This window comes from Argopecten irradians, chromosome 4 (genome assembly GCF_041381155.1).
Source record: "Argopecten irradians isolate NY chromosome 4, Ai_NY, whole genome shotgun sequence".
Lineage (NCBI taxonomy): Eukaryota > Metazoa > Mollusca > Bivalvia > Pectinida > Pectinidae > Argopecten > Argopecten irradians.
In genome coordinates this window covers 34649230-34667252 of record NC_091137.1, presented here as the reverse complement: position 1 = coordinate 34667252, position 18023 = coordinate 34649230, and the positions used below count along the sequence as shown (strand labels likewise).

The following is an 18023-nucleotide window of genomic DNA, read 5'->3' as shown; positions in this document are numbered from 1 at the left end:
TTTCATTGCTTAAGTTGCATGGATGAAAATGTGTAACAAGCTTGCTATCTGACATTCTTCAGATCACTGTAACTAGTACCTGTTATTGGTACATGTAATTAGTTAACAAATTCAAACAATGTGAAACCTGTATGTATTGTGTAAGATTAATAACGGCTCACACACTAATCTTGAAAAGGACATGATGCAGGAATAAAAGATCTGGGCCCATTAGTTACGAAATCTTACTCAGAAATAGTGTTTATTATTTATTCTAAATTATAATATTTTAAATACTGGAAACTTATAATTTTCAAATTCATCTTTTTTGTTATAAGAAAAAAAAGGAATCAGAACACAAATTCATCATATGTGCATAAGAATCGGGTCATGGTTGCAATGCGGGTTTTTCCAGAAGGAACGCACCCTTCTGAGTTGTCAATGACAATGTTAATGAATTAGTTAGCCTGATGCTATAGTTTACATGGAACATAATTCCTGTAGGAGCTATAGTATTGTTGATAGTGTATATGGGTACTGAAGCAGTCAGCGATATTCCATTATAACACATTTCCAGTACCATCACTTATTGATGAAATGCAGATGTAGGATTTTCCAGTACTTAGCATTATTTCTCATCATATAACAATTAAAATATTAACTGAATTTCTGGAGACTTCCATTTAAAAAGTACTTTGTGACCTCGGGAAAGTGTAAAGGTATATTTTGTATTGTGTATAGGGTAGGTATGGTGCGCTATTGTTATTTTGATATAGGTCAGCTATGTTTTATTAGTTTACCGTGGTGTGTGTGTATAGTTATAACCTGTCACTCGATCATGATAGAGATATCTCAAACTGACACTTTTAACCATAATACCACTGATGATCAACACATCTCAGTCGGAGTACATCAGTCTACCCATGGTACACTTTATATTATCTAAATACTTCAATTTGAATTGACATCAGAGTAATATAAATCATAAATCATGTCAGAAATTATCCGTGGTGAATTTTAGAATAGTCCCTAAAAAACAAATAAATTGTACACAATATGAGGAAAGGTACCTGAAGTTCAGTGGTTTGGCAGTATAAGGCAATGGGACTGTATAAGTCTAGTAAAAATGCATTGTTTAATAAAAAGGTAGTAAATATTCTCAGGATTTGCTAGATAATATTGAAGTGAAATTGAAGAACATGCCTAAATAAAAAAAGAAGAAAAAAATCAAACAAACATTAAAAAAATACGGTGCATTGTCTGAATAAAGAAAATGCAGATATCTGTGTTGGGAAGTGTAACTTTAAGTAAAAATGAATTGGTTTGTTAAAGTTTTAGGAGGGATAGGGTATGAAAATAGTGGTGACACATGTTATGGTATCTACTGCAGCCACAGGCACTTGGGATCCTGGTACTTGACAGATGAATGAGAGTCGTACTCCGATGACCTATAAAGGCTATCAGGGCAGGAACCAACAGCTTCCTGGATTGTCAGTTTCTGTGTCCATAATCTTCAAATGTAGGACAGGCCGTCCTTTATAAGATTGTATTTTTATCGAGATGGCGTCGGCATTAGGCATTAGTAATAGCTACGCTATACATCCTACTTCTGACTTAAACAGACCATCACAGTCCGTCATTCAGAACTACACCATCGAAGTGGCTGATTGTTATATAGTGTCCTGACATATTAGCACTTGCCCTCTACTTCTCGGTATCGAGTTCAAAACCACATCTGGAAATGCCAGGTACTGACTGCTGTCCTGTGGTTTTTCTCTGGGTAATCTGGGTTTTCTCCACTTTTTAACCTGGCACATCCTTAAATGACCTGGTTCTTGATAGGATGTAAAACAAAATAAACTGTAGTCAAACCTGTCAGGGCAGCCACTTCTCCTATGAGGCCAGTCTGTGAAACTCTATTTCATGAACCTCTAATAAGTGGCCACCTGTCTATTAGTGGCCACCTGTCTAATGTGGACAGCTGTCTAATGTGGTTATCTGTCAAATGTGGCCACGTATCTATTAGTGGCAACCTGTCTATTAGTGGCCACCTGTCTCATGCGGCCACCTGTCTATTAGTGGCCACCTGTTTAATGGGGCCAGCTGTCTAATAATGTGGCTATCTGTCTATTAGTGGTCACCTGTTTAATGTGGCCACCTGTCTAATGTGGCCACCCTGTCTATTAGTGGCCACCTGTCTAATGTGGCCAGCAGTCACTGGTCTGGGTTGTTATCCACACATATTCAGCGACAGTTTTTGTTCAAAGATGTCTGATATCGAGGTTATCTCATGACCATGGTAAAAATTATTGGCGATTTCTTTGAAAATCATATGCATGGTTTCAGGATCAAGTTTTGAAAGGGAATTTTTGTTTTATTTGACATGATTTACCCATAATAAATGTTATACATATATGTACTATAAATAAATTTGACCTAAATAAGCATCCTTGTCTCAATAAGGTAGATGCAGAGTGAGAATATTAATACCACGCTGTTTCTTTATTTTATTTTTCTTCTACAAATTGATATGTGGTTACTGTGTGCATAAGCTTTGTAAAGATCTAAATATGGTCCTGCTTACCTGTTAATAATTTTTTTTTTAATTTTTGTCAAGCATGTGTATTTTGTTGAGTATGTAACAATAAGTATTCTCAGTAAAATTAGGTGTGAACAGTTATTTCCCATATTCTCTGAATTGATGCTGGTTTTGTTTATGAGCCAAAATTAATCATAATTTCTATGAGGAAATGCATACATATGCACTAGCTATTTATGGTGAATGAAACATTTCCGCAAATCAGGATATTACTTTGATTTCCTTTGTTTGTTTGTTTGATTGATAACTTATAATGATATCCTATTAACAGCCAGGGTCATGTAAGGACGGCCTCCCATGTATAACGTCCTATTAACAGCCAGGGTCGTGTAAGGACGGCCTCCCCTGTATAACTTCCTGTTAACAACTAGGGTCATGTAAGGACCGCCTCCCATGTATAACGTCCTATTAACAGCTAGGGTCATGTAAGGACGGCCTCCCACGTACAGTATGCGTTGTGTAGCATGTCTGAAGTGTGTGGTGCATGTTTTGGAAAGCTGCTGTATACTTTCATTTCTTACTCATTTGGATGCCACTTGGATTCTTTTATAAAAATACAGTTGTTATATTGCGAGGCGTTCGTTGAGATTGAAACCAGAGTTCCCGGAGAAAAACCATTGCCAAGTACTTATGAATGCTTCTCACATGCCTTGAGGTTTTGCAGAGGACAAGTGTGACTTAACCATTATTAAACTTTTTTCTCCTATTTTTCCTATTGATTAGATTTCAACTGGCATATCAATTTAACATGTAATGTGAAACACTGTGTAGCAGAAGAGGAGAAAATGTAAGAACTAGGCCTGTCAGGGCTCGAACCCAAAAACACACAGGGTGCTCTACCGATTGAGCTACCCGGTCAGCGATTGTCGGTCCAGTTCAGTCTCACTATATTTAACTACATGAAATAAATTGTAATATATATGCACAACTGGTGTGAAGATAGTTCATTCATCAGTATAATTATGACAGCTTTGATTGATATTTGTATACTCTGTAAGATAGAATTAGATAGTGGTTCAGACAGGTTACCTCTACATCTATCTGTGATCATCAACAGCTTGGCCAAGTCAAAGTGACATTAAAGTTTTCTGCTGTCATCCAGTGAAAATATTTATCAAGTAAATGAATAAAATGACAACAAATACTGGTAATTAAATGAACTTCCTCAATTAAACAATACAAATGAGATTACAATCAGAAGCTGAAAGCAAATTTTCCTTAAATCAAAATTGAGTGCCTATATTGTCACATTTCATTTATCCAAATTTAAATAACAAGGTAAGTTTTAGCTCACCTGGCCCAAAGGGCCGGTGAGCTTATGGCGCGGCATCCGTTGTCCGTCCGTCTGTCCGTCCGTCTGTCTGTCAGTCTGTCCGTCCGTCAACATTTCCTTTAAATCGCTACTAGTCATAGAGTTCTGCATGGATTGTAACCAAATTTGGCCACAAACATCCTTTGGGGAAGTGGAACAGAACTTGTATAAATTTTGGCTCTGACCCATCGGGGGCAGGAGGGGTGGGGCTCCATAGGGGAAATAGAGGTAAATCCTATAAATCGCTACTTGTCCTAGAGATCTGCATGGATTGTAACCAAATGTGGCCCCAAACATCCTTTGGGGAAGTGGAACATAAATTTTGGTTCTGACCCCCCGGGGGCAGGAGGGGCGGGGCCCAATAGGGAAAATAAAGGTAAATCCTATAAATCGCTACTTGTCCTAGAGTTCTGCATGGATTGTAACCAAATTTGACCACAAACATCCTTGGGGGAAGGGGAACAGAACTTGTATAAATTTTGGCTCTGACTCCCCCGAGGGTAGCAGGGGTGGGGCCCAATAGGGGAGTTAGAGGTAAATATTCAAATTCCTTCAGAAAAGAAACAATGAACCTGTATTCAGAACATTACTTGGCATTACAAACTAGGTGAGGGATACAGGCCCTTTGGGCCTCTTATGCCCCTTGAGTGAGTGTCGCCGACAGAACACAGTCATTGTAGATATTAAATACTTGTAAGTAATCTAAAATAATGACCTTGATTGTCATTCTACATTTTTTTTAACTCAACCCTAAAATTTCATAATAAACTGGTCTAGTCTTTGATTTAGAAGAGTCTAAATGTGTCATCAGGGGTGAATGATGAGTTGACTAGAGTACATCCTTGACAAGGAATCTAATACGGAAACAGAGGTCAGGAACTAGTAGTTAAAGGTCACAATGATATTCAACTACAAAAAGCTAGGTCAAGGTTAAAATTATTCTGACTGAGAAGGTCAAGGGTCCTCAAGAATTCCTCATGGAATCTTCAGGGAAAACACCTATAAGTTGAGGATAGGTTAAGGCTCAGATCAAAAGATTGTACGGTATCATTCTAGACATTTCTTTCTTCAAAGATTTGTATTCTTCAATAAACATTATATTTTCTTTATCAATAAGTAATTTCATGAAGTTTGAGTTTTTTGTCAGAGCATCCATTTTCCTTAACAATTTCGTAGGTAATTTTTTTCTGCATTGATAAATATCAGTATTTGGTTTGGCTTGTTTAGTTTAATGTCCTTTTACAACCAGGTTTATTCAAGGGCGTGCCAGGTTAAGATGATGGAGGAAAGCCAGAGTACCTGGACAAAAACCACAGATCAGTTACCAGTTCCTGGCAACTGCCCACATGGGATTATTGGTGACCCAGAGGTGGAGGGCTTGTGCTATTATTTTCGTTGTAACATTTGAACCACCTCAATCAATAACCATTGGGTCATGTTCATAAATTTTCACAAGTACAAATACCTATATTTCCTAATACAAACTAATTTGAGTACTAAATTCAGCTAGACAGTGTATTGGAAAGTGACTCTTGATAATATGCGGGAGATTGTAGTTTCAGACCGTATCAGATGATAATAAATTATTGGACAAAGAACTATACATATCTATCAGACTTTGTAAAGATAATTCTTGGACATATTGATGATAATTTTGTACTCTCAGGCAAAGTATGACATTGTACTTGGATAATGCATGTAATGTGCTTTAATTCAGTTAAAACTAGCCTTTGAGAGGTTAATATGAAAAACATTTATCAATTAACAAATATTTTTGTTCACACAAGGATTCTGGTTCAAATGTAATTGCATCCTGATAATTTTTCTATTAAACTACCAGTTTCTTATGGAAATGGTAGAAATCTATTAAAGGTATAAAGTTAGTTTAAATATATATAGAGTACTACCTTAAATTCTTACCTGAGAGAGAAGTTTTATATTCCTCAGAAGTTTTTCACTGATAAGTGACACTACATATACATTTAGAACTACGCTGAATATTGGACTAGCTTCAGGTAGCTTACTTGTTTACTTTCAGACGTCTCCGTATCTAATGATGTGTAACGGTCCTGTTTACAACACGATCTAATTGACCATGCTTGAACGATTCTCCAGGGTTTTCGATCGTGTCTGAATTAAAATCAACATGTCTGGTTTCTTATCATGGTCCTTTGTCATTTATCAATGAAAGCCAGTGATTTAGGTCTAATGCTATGTGTAGTATCAATATAAAAGTATCAGTCCTGAATCAGCTTGAGGTTATAAGATATTGAATCATGGTATTTTACTGCAGGCTAATTGGTAGTGATGTACTATTGAAGAAACAAAATGTGAAACTTTCCAATTTTTTGGTTTAAACATTCTAATACTTATTAGGTATATACATGTATACCAGAAGTACTTTAAAAGAAATCAGCTTAAACTTAATATCATTAGAAATATTTTTTTTGTTATGTAAATAGATAAAATAAGCAAGAACTAGATTTGTTGATTTTTGTTGATATTATCTGTATTCATTAGATATTTCATTGCTTAAGTAGCATGGATGAAAATGTGTAACAAGTTTGCTATCTGACATTCTTCAGATCACTGTAACTAGTACCTGTTATTGGTACATGTAATTAGTTAACAAATTCAAACAATGTGAAACCTGTATGTATTGTGAAAGATTAATAACGGCTCACACACTAATCTTGAAAAGGACATGATGCAGGAATAAAAGAACTGGGCCCATTAGTTACGAAATCTTACTCAGAAATAGTGTGTATTATTTATTCTAAATTATAATATTTTAAATACTGGAAACTTATAATTTTCAAATTCATCTTTTTTGTTATAAGAAAAAGCAGGAATGAACACAAATTCATCATATGTGCATAAGAATCGGGTCATGGTTGCAATGCGGGTTTTTCCAGAAGGAACGCACCCTTCTGAGTTGTCAATGACAATGTTAATGAATTAGTTAGCCTGATGCTATAGTTTACATGGAACATAATTCCTGTAGGAGCTATAGTATTGTTGATAGTGTATATGGGTACTGAAGCAGTCAGCGATATTCCATTATAACACATTTCCAGTACCATCACTTATTGATGAAATGCAGATGTAGGATTTTCCAGTACTTAGCATTATTTCTCATCATATAACAATTAAAAATTAACTGAATTTCTGGAGACTTCCATATAGCCCCAAACCATGTGTTTTCATTGGTGCATGGTTAAAAAGTACTTTGTGACCTCGGGGAAGTGTAAAGGTATATTTTGTATTGTGTATAGGGTAGGTATGGTGCGCTATTGTTATTTTGATATAGGTCAGCTATGTTTTATGAATGTATCAATCAAGTTAATTATTAGGTTAATATATGTGTACTGTACAGAATACAGGAACCACAATGGAGGAGTTTTTTAGGTATCATTGTATCATACATTTACTACCACTAATCGGAAATCTGGGCCGCGAGTTTGAAACCCCCTAAATTGAAGGCAGTTGCCAGGTACTGACTATTCTAGTTCAGTGGTTTTTCTCTGGGTACTCTGGCTTTCCCCCCAATCTCCTTAACTGAACAAAGGAAATATAAATATATATTTATATTCCAAGACAATTACATCCATTAAAAACTGAAAGAACACAACTTTGTTATTAATTTAAACCCACCCTTACAACAGAAATACAAATCAGTATATATATCATAATTTCCATGCCACCATTAAGAGAACACGATTGGGTTATTAAACCCACACAGACACAAAATGTAGATGAATATTTAAGATTTTAGTTCTAAGAAGGTATTGATTCCACATAACAGTCCTGTGAAAATTATGTCACTGTATGGGAGTTTGTAAATGTTAATGGTATTTTAATTAGGATGAAATTCTCTGAATTCTCTTGAATTCCAACAATAATCAATGATTTTAACACTGAGAAACATGAAAATGTTATTATGTGTAATTATATAAAATCTGATGGGAAATATAATGACATCAGACAGCACCTGTACATAGCTTTAATCATTGTTGTGAGTAATGAAGATATAGAAAGGAAATAGAAAGCTTTAGGACAACCAAAAACTACAAAATATCTTGGTGATATTTCAAAGATATGTATAGGTTATTGTAATAATTGAAGAAAAGGATGGAACTGAATTTGTCTGATATTCTTCTGAAGATCATGATGCCTTTGTTTGTTTGAACTGAAGTCTTGCTGAGTATTTAAAAGAGTTCGAAAGTCTTGTCTGAGTCTAAGGGTTTGAAGTCTTGCCTTAGCTTAAGAGTTTGGAGTCTTACCTTAGTCTAAGAGTTTATAGTCTTGTCTGAGTCTAAGAGTCTGAGGTATTACCTTAGAATAAGAAACTGAGTTCTTGTCTTATTCTAAGAATTCAAGGTCTTGTCATATTCTTAGACTTCAAGGTCTTGCCTTATAGTCTAAGGGTTTGAGGTCTAGCATTAGTCTAAAGGTTTGAGATCTTTCCTTATTCTAAGAGTTCAAGGTCTTTCCTTATTCTAAGAGTTCAAGGTCTTGCCTTATTCTAAAAGTTCAAGGTCTTGCTTTAGTCTAAGGGTTTGAGGTCTAGCATTAGTCTAAAGGTTTGAGGTCTTTCCTTATTCTAAGAGTTCAAGGTCTTGTCTTATTCTAAGAGTTCAAGGTCTTGTCTTATTCTAAGAATTCAAGGTCTTGTCATATTCTTAGACTTCAAGGTCTTGCCTTATAGTCTAAGGGTTTGAGGTCTAGCATTAGTCTAAAGGTTTGAGATCTTTCCTTATTCTAAGAGTTCAAGGTCTTGCCTTATTCTAAGAGTTCAAGATCTTGCTTTAGTCTAAGGGTTTGAGGTCTAGCATTAGTCTAAAGGTTTGAGATATTTCCTTATTCTAAGAGTTCAAGGTCTTTCCTTATTCTAAGAGTTCAAGGACTTGCCTTATTCTAAAAGTTCAAGGTCTTGCTTTAGTCTAAGGGTTTGAGGTCTAGCATTAGTCTAAGGGTTTGAGGTCTTTCCTTATTCTAAGAGTTCAAGGTCTTGTCTTATTCTAAGAGTTCAAGGTCTTGCCTTAGTCTAAGGGTTTGGGGTCTAGCATTAGTCTAACGGTTTGAGATCTTTCCTTATTCTAAGAGTTCAATGTCTTGTTTTAATTCAAGGGTCTGAGGTCTTGCCTTAGTCTAAGGGTTTGGGTCTTGCCTTAGTCTAAGGGTTTGGGTCCTACCTTAGTCTAAGGGTTTGGGTCTTGCCTTAGTCTAAGGGTTTGAGAGTTGTCTGAGGCTGAGGATTAATTCATAATCAAGCTAAAGTATCAACATATATACAGTAAAGTGTGTTAAATTTGCATTGACATTTCCCTGATTTCAGGGATCTTTAGAATGGGTTGTCATACTCTCTATTAATGTTTTAAGTGAAGAAGTCTTTCGTATACATGCTGTTTATGGATGGGATGAGATTTCAAGCCTTTCAGAGAGATAAAAATATCTGCAGAAACTAAGGAAAATGGAACCTAGTGTAAGGATGAGGTTTGCAGTAATGCTGGAGTCCAATGATAAGTAAGAAGCCTTTCCACAGATGATGACATTTGAGCTTTAGTCAAAGTCTAATATTCACCAGTTGTGACATCTGAGTAATAACCCAATGTCTTTGTCATGTAGTTATAACATTGTAATGGCCTGATTGTGTGGTGTATCAGGTTCAGATTTACCTACTATAGTTCACTTTTATAGCTCTGATTTATGACGGTTTATGAGATAAGCAGATTGAAACTTCTTCATAAATCCAGAAGTAGCAGGTATTATTATGCTTTCTGAGTATACTGACTTAAAATGATAGTGCATGTATAATTGTCAGTGTAGTAAAATTTAACAAGAAATACTAGTAGTTCTATACACCAGTTGCACTGTATAGTTATAAAATCTTTGGTGTATAGTTTAGCGAATTTCTATTCAGAACTTATTTGCTGGGGTTTATTTTCATGAACTGTCTTTTAGCCTTTGAAATGATCATTCATATGACAGGCTATAATATGTAAAACCATGATTTTTATAGATTTTGGGAAATATTTAATTTTATGAATATAGATGGATCCGTGAATTTAGCCAAATTAAAACCCTGAATACTATACAGTAGCTAATTAGGTACCGATGCTACAACATTAAATTCATACCTGTAAACTTTAATCGGTTTTGCTATGAAACAGTCCAGGGATGGATAAATCAACAGTGATAGTAACCCCAGAAATATCAAGGATGCTTTGACTAAAGGCTCTTAGCATATCAAATTAATGAAGTAATGTAGTGAATTTCAGATAAATTTGGCCACTCATTTGAATCCTCTATTTGTGTATATATACATGTACTGTAAATACCAAAACAAATCTGGTCAGTTTATATATACCAATGTGGGAGTGTCTTAAACCTTATTGTTCTGTAATTAATCCTACTATCAAACAATATCAGACTGGCTATTTTTGTTGGTGATAAGTTGTCACAATTAAAATACATGTATGGGCAGCCGCTGGCGTCATTCCAAACCAATTCTCAGGTGATTCCATATTGTAGTGGGCTGCCACGTGGGTCCGTACTTATATGGAAGCATGTTGTGTGACGGTTATTACTTATCAATTAAATAATGGTATGGCCTTATGGCAAGGTGGTTAAGGTGTCTAAAATTCTACTACAAGGTTCTGAGTGGTTGTGTGACACAGTGCTGTTTTAAGTTTGTCTTTAGAATAGACAGTCAAGGTTTGATTTTCTTATCAAAGGTGAATAGGTATGGTTTAATATTATTGTCCAATCACTTGACTTTCCCAAGGTTCTCCGGTTCCTCCCATATTACAAGTTGTTTAACCATTATCCTTGTGAGTTACCTCCCTTATGAATCATGTAGATACTGTCTGCATCCAAGGGTTTACAAGGGAGATAAGTTTTATATAGAGAAAAACGTTAAACTTTTGATTTCAACTTAAAGAAAAAAGCTATTGGGCATCATTAATGCGTAATGGCTTAACACCAGCCCTTTTACCCCTTTCTTTAAACACTCAAACTTTATCGAGAGCTTTCATGTATTCATATATAGGTAAATAATACTCATGAAAAATGTAAGAGTATTCATGGTTGACAAAGATACATTTTCTTGAATATGATAAAACGTGTGTCGCATACCTTTCCTATTTTTAGTGTGGCTTATCATCCTTCATTAATTCCATATCTCCAATACATGTTTAAATACTCTGATTAACCTCACAACTACAACTGTGTAGATAATATATTTTTTTTTATTATGTAATGACGCTAAAATCTTTCCATTGGCTATCTTAGCATCCGGGATTTAGGCGGCGTTATCAACTAGTAATCTCAGGTGCTTAATGATTGGTTCTTTGAAATGACTCATTTAATGATTTTCTTTCTCGTTTCCATAATAAATATCAATTAATAAATAGGTTGTAAAATAGTTCCGTTGAAGACTAGAAAAAAATGGCTTGGAGTAAAGTATGCAATAACGTTATGAGAGGAATAGAATCTAAAACTTGTCATTTGATCATGATATTGTGACTGATGCAAGCAAAAGAAACTTATTAAGACATTGTTTAAATAAAACTTAAAGATGCTCCACCTCCGACAGAGCATAAATGATACTTATCATTTGAACAATAATTGGTGTTTAAAAATGTATATATATGTTTAATTAACACAAAAAGTAATACAAAATAATTTATTTTGTCTTTGGTGCATGCACAATCACTACTTCATTTCGTATAGAACATAGTGCCACAGAATTTTTTCGCGATGCAATTAATTATTTTTGGTATTTTTTATCTTCAAGTAAAATTAGAAGCTCAAACTTTTCAATGGTGGTAATGGTGTAAAGTAAGTAACCTTTGTAACTGAAGAAAAATACTGATCTGTCTGCTCTTGTTTTTTATTGAAAAAAATACCATTTGTCAGCGGTGGAGCATCTTTAATTGTCTCTTTTACATTTTTGAAAATTAAGTATCCATGTAGTCCCCAGTTTTATCAAACTTTCTTGACCTTAAGAAAGTTTTTTAACATAAAAAATATTACAAGTGTTTTAAGGGAAAAACATAAAGACTTTGTTGATTTTGATTACTCTACATTGATAAGTTGATAAATATTTGATTTAACCTCTACAATTAATTGTTTGATTATTTTGATTGGTTTTATAAATTTGATGTCTTATTAACAGCCAGGGTCACTTAAAGATGTGCCACCAGGGTTAGGAGTTGGAGGAAAGGCTGAGTTCCCAGAGGAAAACCACCGATCAGCAGTCAGGTCCAGGCAACTGCCCCACATGGGAGGCAAGTGACTTACGTATAATGCACTACTGTAAGCTGTCACTAAATTATGTCATGACGGAAATACTATGTCACTCAATATCTATTTTGATTTTAGTTTTTGATAAAATTTTCAAAATCAATATCAGGAACTCTCTGGACATTACGGTCTGTATATATAATGGTTTAAAAAGTTGATTACAACTGTATTTAATATTAAGTTATATGTGCCGTATTTTTCACACTCACGAATCAAGATGAGCTTTTAATGTGTTATTCAGCACAAAAAATTACCAACTTTTTGAAAATTACAGTGCTTTTAATTCATAGGTTTTAATTTTACATGTACAAATAAGAGCTGAAAATGATTTTTGGCAGTACTGCCAAAAATCATTTATTTACATCAATAGTGAAGTGAAATGAGTACATACGGTGAGACCATGAAGCCAAATTGTGGTCTACAATTTCATTACACATTTTTACAATGTTTTTAGTAATTGTTAAGTGACTTCTGCAGGTATGTTTTCATTTAAACATATTTAAGGCATAAAAACAACAATTTTACAGCACAAAATTTCTGTGTTATAACTAACGTTTATAAGTCATCTGAAGCCATTTGAATGATTTTTACAGCTTTATTCATCTAACCTTATGGTTTTTAATAAATTAATGATGAAAAAATAGCATGTCAAAATTATTGCCCATTTATGGCACATATAACTTTAAAGGAAAATCAAGCTGATATTTGATATTGGAGATATCAAGGTATCATGTACTTCCCAATTCATTACTTACTTCACTGTTAATTCTCGCCACAAACATCTTGTTTTATATTACATATACCTGGAATATTCAACAGATAATTAGAATATACTCGTCAATTACAGGTAGATATTAGTGATATAAAAGATAACCTCTTACCTGTGTTAATTACCATTCCATTCCAAATTAGACAAAGGTGTATCTCCTTTAGTGAAAATTCCTTTTGACGGTGAAAACTTATTAATTTAGCTGTGAGACGTTGATATCATGTAATACGATATTCCAATATTGGTAAATACTGACGATCCAATGACAATTGGATTTGTGACGAGTTTATTAACGGTGGTATATATATAGCTGTTGATCCTGTGACGTTTGTTGAGCCGTACAAGGTGTGATAATCTGAGACGTGTATGTGTGTATACACATAAATCAGGACAGTATCAATTCACAGCTGGCTTTTGATCTTATTATAAGAATAATTAACTTTGGCTGATTGCTCGTAACAATTACTGGCCAGAGCAAGGACTTTTTTTTACTAGAATATACACTCATGTACCTCTTAATGGTATAACTGTTGTGTGAAAGATTTGTTGTAAAGTTTTGTTCTATAGTTTCTATAGATTTGTTGTATGATTTGATTTTTTCATTCCATAAATTGATCTCTTTTATCATATTCTCAGTTATTATTGTTAAAAAAGAATGTATGATGTAAACTACGTGGTTAAGGAATAAGATTGTGTTTTTATACGCTTGAGCTATCGAAACATGTAAATGGGAATCATAACATACTAGTATGAATAGATAATCTGGAAGCTTCTTTCATAAATTACAATTTAAGACATGTGTTGTATTTAAAATTGAATTTCAAGTTATTGCATGCTAAATTCACTGAGCAGTGACCATGTTAAGAATTGATTATAATTCTTATCATCTAAAAACAAAATGAAGGAACATTTGGTTGCCATGGTTTCAAATAAGGGGTAGCAGAGGGAGAAGGTATTAGTAAAGTGGTGAAGTGGGAGTCGGGGAAGATACTGGATATATATTTAGGTTGTCTGTCTGTGTGTAGACACAACAATCAAACAATTTATTCCTCCCTAACTACTTGAGGGATTTTAACAAAACTTTGTGGCAGTAATCCTTCGACAGTGTTGATGCGCGTAATCTATATCAGTACATGATACCTCAACTTTTTTTCAGAGTTATTCCCCTTTATTACATAATGATTAATTTGCAACTCCTCCTAAACTACTCTAAGGATTTCAATGAAACTTAGTGGCAAAATTCTTAAAGAGTGTGTGTAATTTATATTGGAACAAGCTACATACTCCCTTTTTAACAGTTATGGGTTTCAAAAATAGATTGACTGACAGTTTATTAGTTGTTTAGATTAAAAAACTGAATTTATGGGCAAGTTCGTGGTCAGGGGGGCAGGGGAGTTTGGGGTGGGGTTGGTCACTTGGATGGCAATTCTATTTATCTTCAGTATTATTAGTTATACTGGTTACTGCACAAGATGGAGTAATACTAGCTGCTCTGTGTACATAATCATATTTAATCAGTAAGGATATATAATATAACTTACCTTTTCTTTGTGTATAACCTGTTACTCGTTACTCGTAATTGGATTAACGTTGACGTGACTTTAAGCACATTGTACTGGACTGGTAGCAATGTCACTTCTATACTAACCTACCCACTTAATCAGATTCTAACCTCTTTTTACGTAGCTTTAGTTTGACAGCTTGTTAAGTGATTTGTTTGATACTGTTACCTTCTAAAGACTTTCTTAATCCTCTGTCCACCCGGTCAGGGTATTGTTCATCGTGAGTCTAAACCTCTCACATAGCTTCAGTACAGACTGTAAGAAAAGGCAATGTCTAAATGCTATAATTGTATCTGATATATACCATACTGTGAACGGTGAAAGTTACCCGTGAGGTGGTTTGAAGTGTCTTATGTTCTATACCTATTTTTGTTTATTTATGTAAGGTGTATCAAATCTTAGCATGTACCTGCTTAAGTTTAAGACTTTTGCTATTTTAAGGGAGTTTTATATAGGAAGTTACCAGATACTTTCAAATTCAGAGATATCATTCATCACATAGATTTGTTAATATTGGTTTATGGGTATTGTGATCTAGGGGTGAATGGTAAAATGTTGATATTTTTATCTGATATATATAGGATCTTACATGCATGTTCATTTCATATGAGATTTTATGAAACGAGTCCAAGAAGGTTTTATTTTTGCGTGCCATGGCGAGCAAAAATTAAAACTTCGATACGAGTTTCAGAAAATCTCATATGAAATGAACACATTCATTTCATATGAGATTTTATGAAACGAGTCCAAGAAGGTTTTATTTTTGCGTGCCATGGCGAGCAAAAATTAAAACTTCGAGACGAGTTTCAGAAAATCTCATATGAAATGAACACAAATTTAAGATACTTTTTATCATATAACTACAAATATCTACATGACAAAGAATTTCACGTCAAAAATGTATTCTGAAAATCCAGCAAAGATCGCCATTTTGTCTAGCCGTTCTAGTAATCCTGACGTCATTTTATTGTTTCTGTCTGACGTCACAATGAATTTTCAGCCAATGAAAATCGCCCCAGTTCATATTACACTAGTGACATACGCAAATATATTACACGGGCGATATCACTGCATTAAATTAGGCGGATTATGTGATAAATTAAATTATATAAGCATAAAAATATCTTTAAAACTTGAAGTGATCATACTCGAAAGTGCATTGTATTTGTAATCTTATTTACGAGTGAATATTCAAAAGTTGATATTTTGATTGAAAATTGATATTGGATATTTACGGTATTCGCTGTAATTAGCACCCAAGGTGCTTAAATAATTGTAAGAAAGAGGAGGGCACTTATAAATGAACCAAAATGTTAGTTGTGGAAGAAAAAAAGTCAGTCATATTGTAAATCTGTCTGTTCTCATGGTACATTAATCTGTTACAGAAAACATGCATCATATACCTTTTATCCTTTGAGACGCATAGTTATGTTGTGATTTACATGTTAAAGACTCGCAAGTAATATGGAATGCAATGCTGGTATAAGAGGCATCAAATGTTGTAAAACATTGTTAAATCCATGGGATCGAGGCATTTATACAACTTCAACTCTTCTCTATAAATGGGGAGGGACGCTTATAAGGGGAGGGGCGCTAATTACAGCGAATACGATATATATCTCTTTACATATTTTACTTTGCCCAGGTTTTGTCTGTCATGCTACTTATTGGATAAGGAACAGCATGACAGACAAATTACTGTAGATTTAAATCCGACGCATTTCTCAAAACCAATCACTTGATGTTGACTTTAAATGTTTTTTGTTAGTTTACCAACAAGTGACTTTGTATACAGGTTCTATGTATTTCCAGATAAGTCTTAAATCGTACTATCAACATTTCTCAATTTTCTCGCCATGAATAAAGCAAGAGCCAATTGTGACAAATAGATTTAGTTTTGTGGAGAGTGTTAATTGAAAACAGTTTAAACTGATTTATAATCCCAATTCGATGACGTCTTAAGAGCTATTTATGACACCAGACAAACCTATAATATTTTATTTCAGTACTTAATCCATCAGACAGTGTCAGAATTACACCATTACCTCCAGGAATTCTCTAAATACGGATTATGATCGGCTATTTTTGGATACGTCACATCTACATGACGTAGATCGAGTCGTACGATCAGATAAGATTAAATATTTTCATTTAGTAGTAAGAAATATGACATCATTGTACCGGTTACAGGTGTTAATCTGTTGATTTCTATGACAATCCTCAATTATCTCATTTTATCATGTAATTCTTTTGTAAAACTTTTTATATGGTAATAGTATAATATAACCTGGAGTGATTTTCATTGGCTGGAAATTTAATGTGACGTCATAACGTCACATTGACCTGGCATTAGTAAACAATGACTTTACATCTTTATTTGAGGATGTGGAAACAAAATGGCGGCCTTAGCTTGATTATTGCAACATATTTTGATGTTGAGATTCTTCAAAATGTAGGTTTTACGTTGTAGCTATACGATAAATAGTATCTTAAATTTGTATTCATGCATCTTAAATGAGATTTTATGAAACTTATATCAAACCGCAATTTTTGTGTTGACATTTTAAGGAATGCTCATATATATGTTAAGTCTAACCATTCTAAAGTGGTGACCTTTCAGTACTTAGAAGCAAGCCAGAAATCCCATGTGATTCATGCTTTTTAAAGGTAACAGATCCTTGCTTTTACTGAAAAGCCATATACATATCAATGTAGGGTGGGGTTATTGAAAAAATGTCTTGAATATGGAAATTAAATTTTAAAAAGTCTTTGGTGTTAATACATTTTTGGCGAGGTAATCACCTCGCCATTGTGATCGTGGTTGCAAAATTCTCTTTCAGTCAATTTCCTCAATATGATTGGCTTAAAACTTGCTCGCAGATACTAGCGCTCCTAACGGCAGTGTATTCAACAACTTTGATTTTACCGGGAATTTTAAATAGCAAATTTTGAATATGAAAGTTACTGAAATAAGCGTATCTGTAATGTTGAAATAGGATTAGTAGATTACTGCTTTCATATCCTTACCATATACATTATCCAAATGATCTTAGGTTGGAAAATTTTCACTTGAATTGTTTACAATGTATCTAGACTTTTCGTCCCGAAAATGTTGTTTACAACGCATGAAGACGTTTCGTCCCGAAAATGCTTCGTTTCGCCCCACGCGTTTAGTCCCTACTAGTGACAATTATCCCGCAACGGAAAAAATGAAAGCAATATTTCACCTCAAACATCAAAATTGTTACAATAATGATTTTTGTTCTTTGAATCATATTAGTGCGGGAGCAAATAAATTTCAGGACGAAATGGAGATTAGTTTATCACGGCTGCGTTATGCCACATGTACGTGTAAATCCACAATGGAAGAAAGACAACTCTAACAAAATTTAGGATAAACTTTGTCTACTGCTCAAATAGCGCGTGACAGACGATGCACATTTTCTAAATGTGGCGTAATCTTCCAACTTACGGCAGTTAATAAGGTATGAATAT

The 18023-nt window shown here is 34.2% G+C and overlaps 1 protein-coding gene and 1 long non-coding RNA gene across 2 annotated transcripts in view; one reads left to right on the top strand and one right to left on the bottom strand.

Annotated features, from left to right (window-relative positions):
• The window catches only part of LOC138321433 (uncharacterized), a 43391-nt gene extending 31210 nt beyond the window's left edge, over nt 1-12181 (top strand). Inside the window, exon 3 of the long non-coding RNA XR_011208330.1 lies at nt 12070-12181. This is a non-coding gene — a long non-coding RNA (uncharacterized lncRNA). The remainder of the gene's footprint in view (nt 1-12069) is intronic.
• The window catches only part of LOC138321432 (cytosolic phospholipase A2-like), a 49558-nt gene extending 36255 nt beyond the window's left edge, over nt 1-13303 (bottom strand). The window contains 1 exon segment of the mRNA XM_069265118.1: nt 13079-13303. The gene's annotated coding sequence lies outside the window, so the exon portion shown is untranslated.
• Between the last annotated feature and the right edge of the window lie 4720 nt (nt 13304-18023).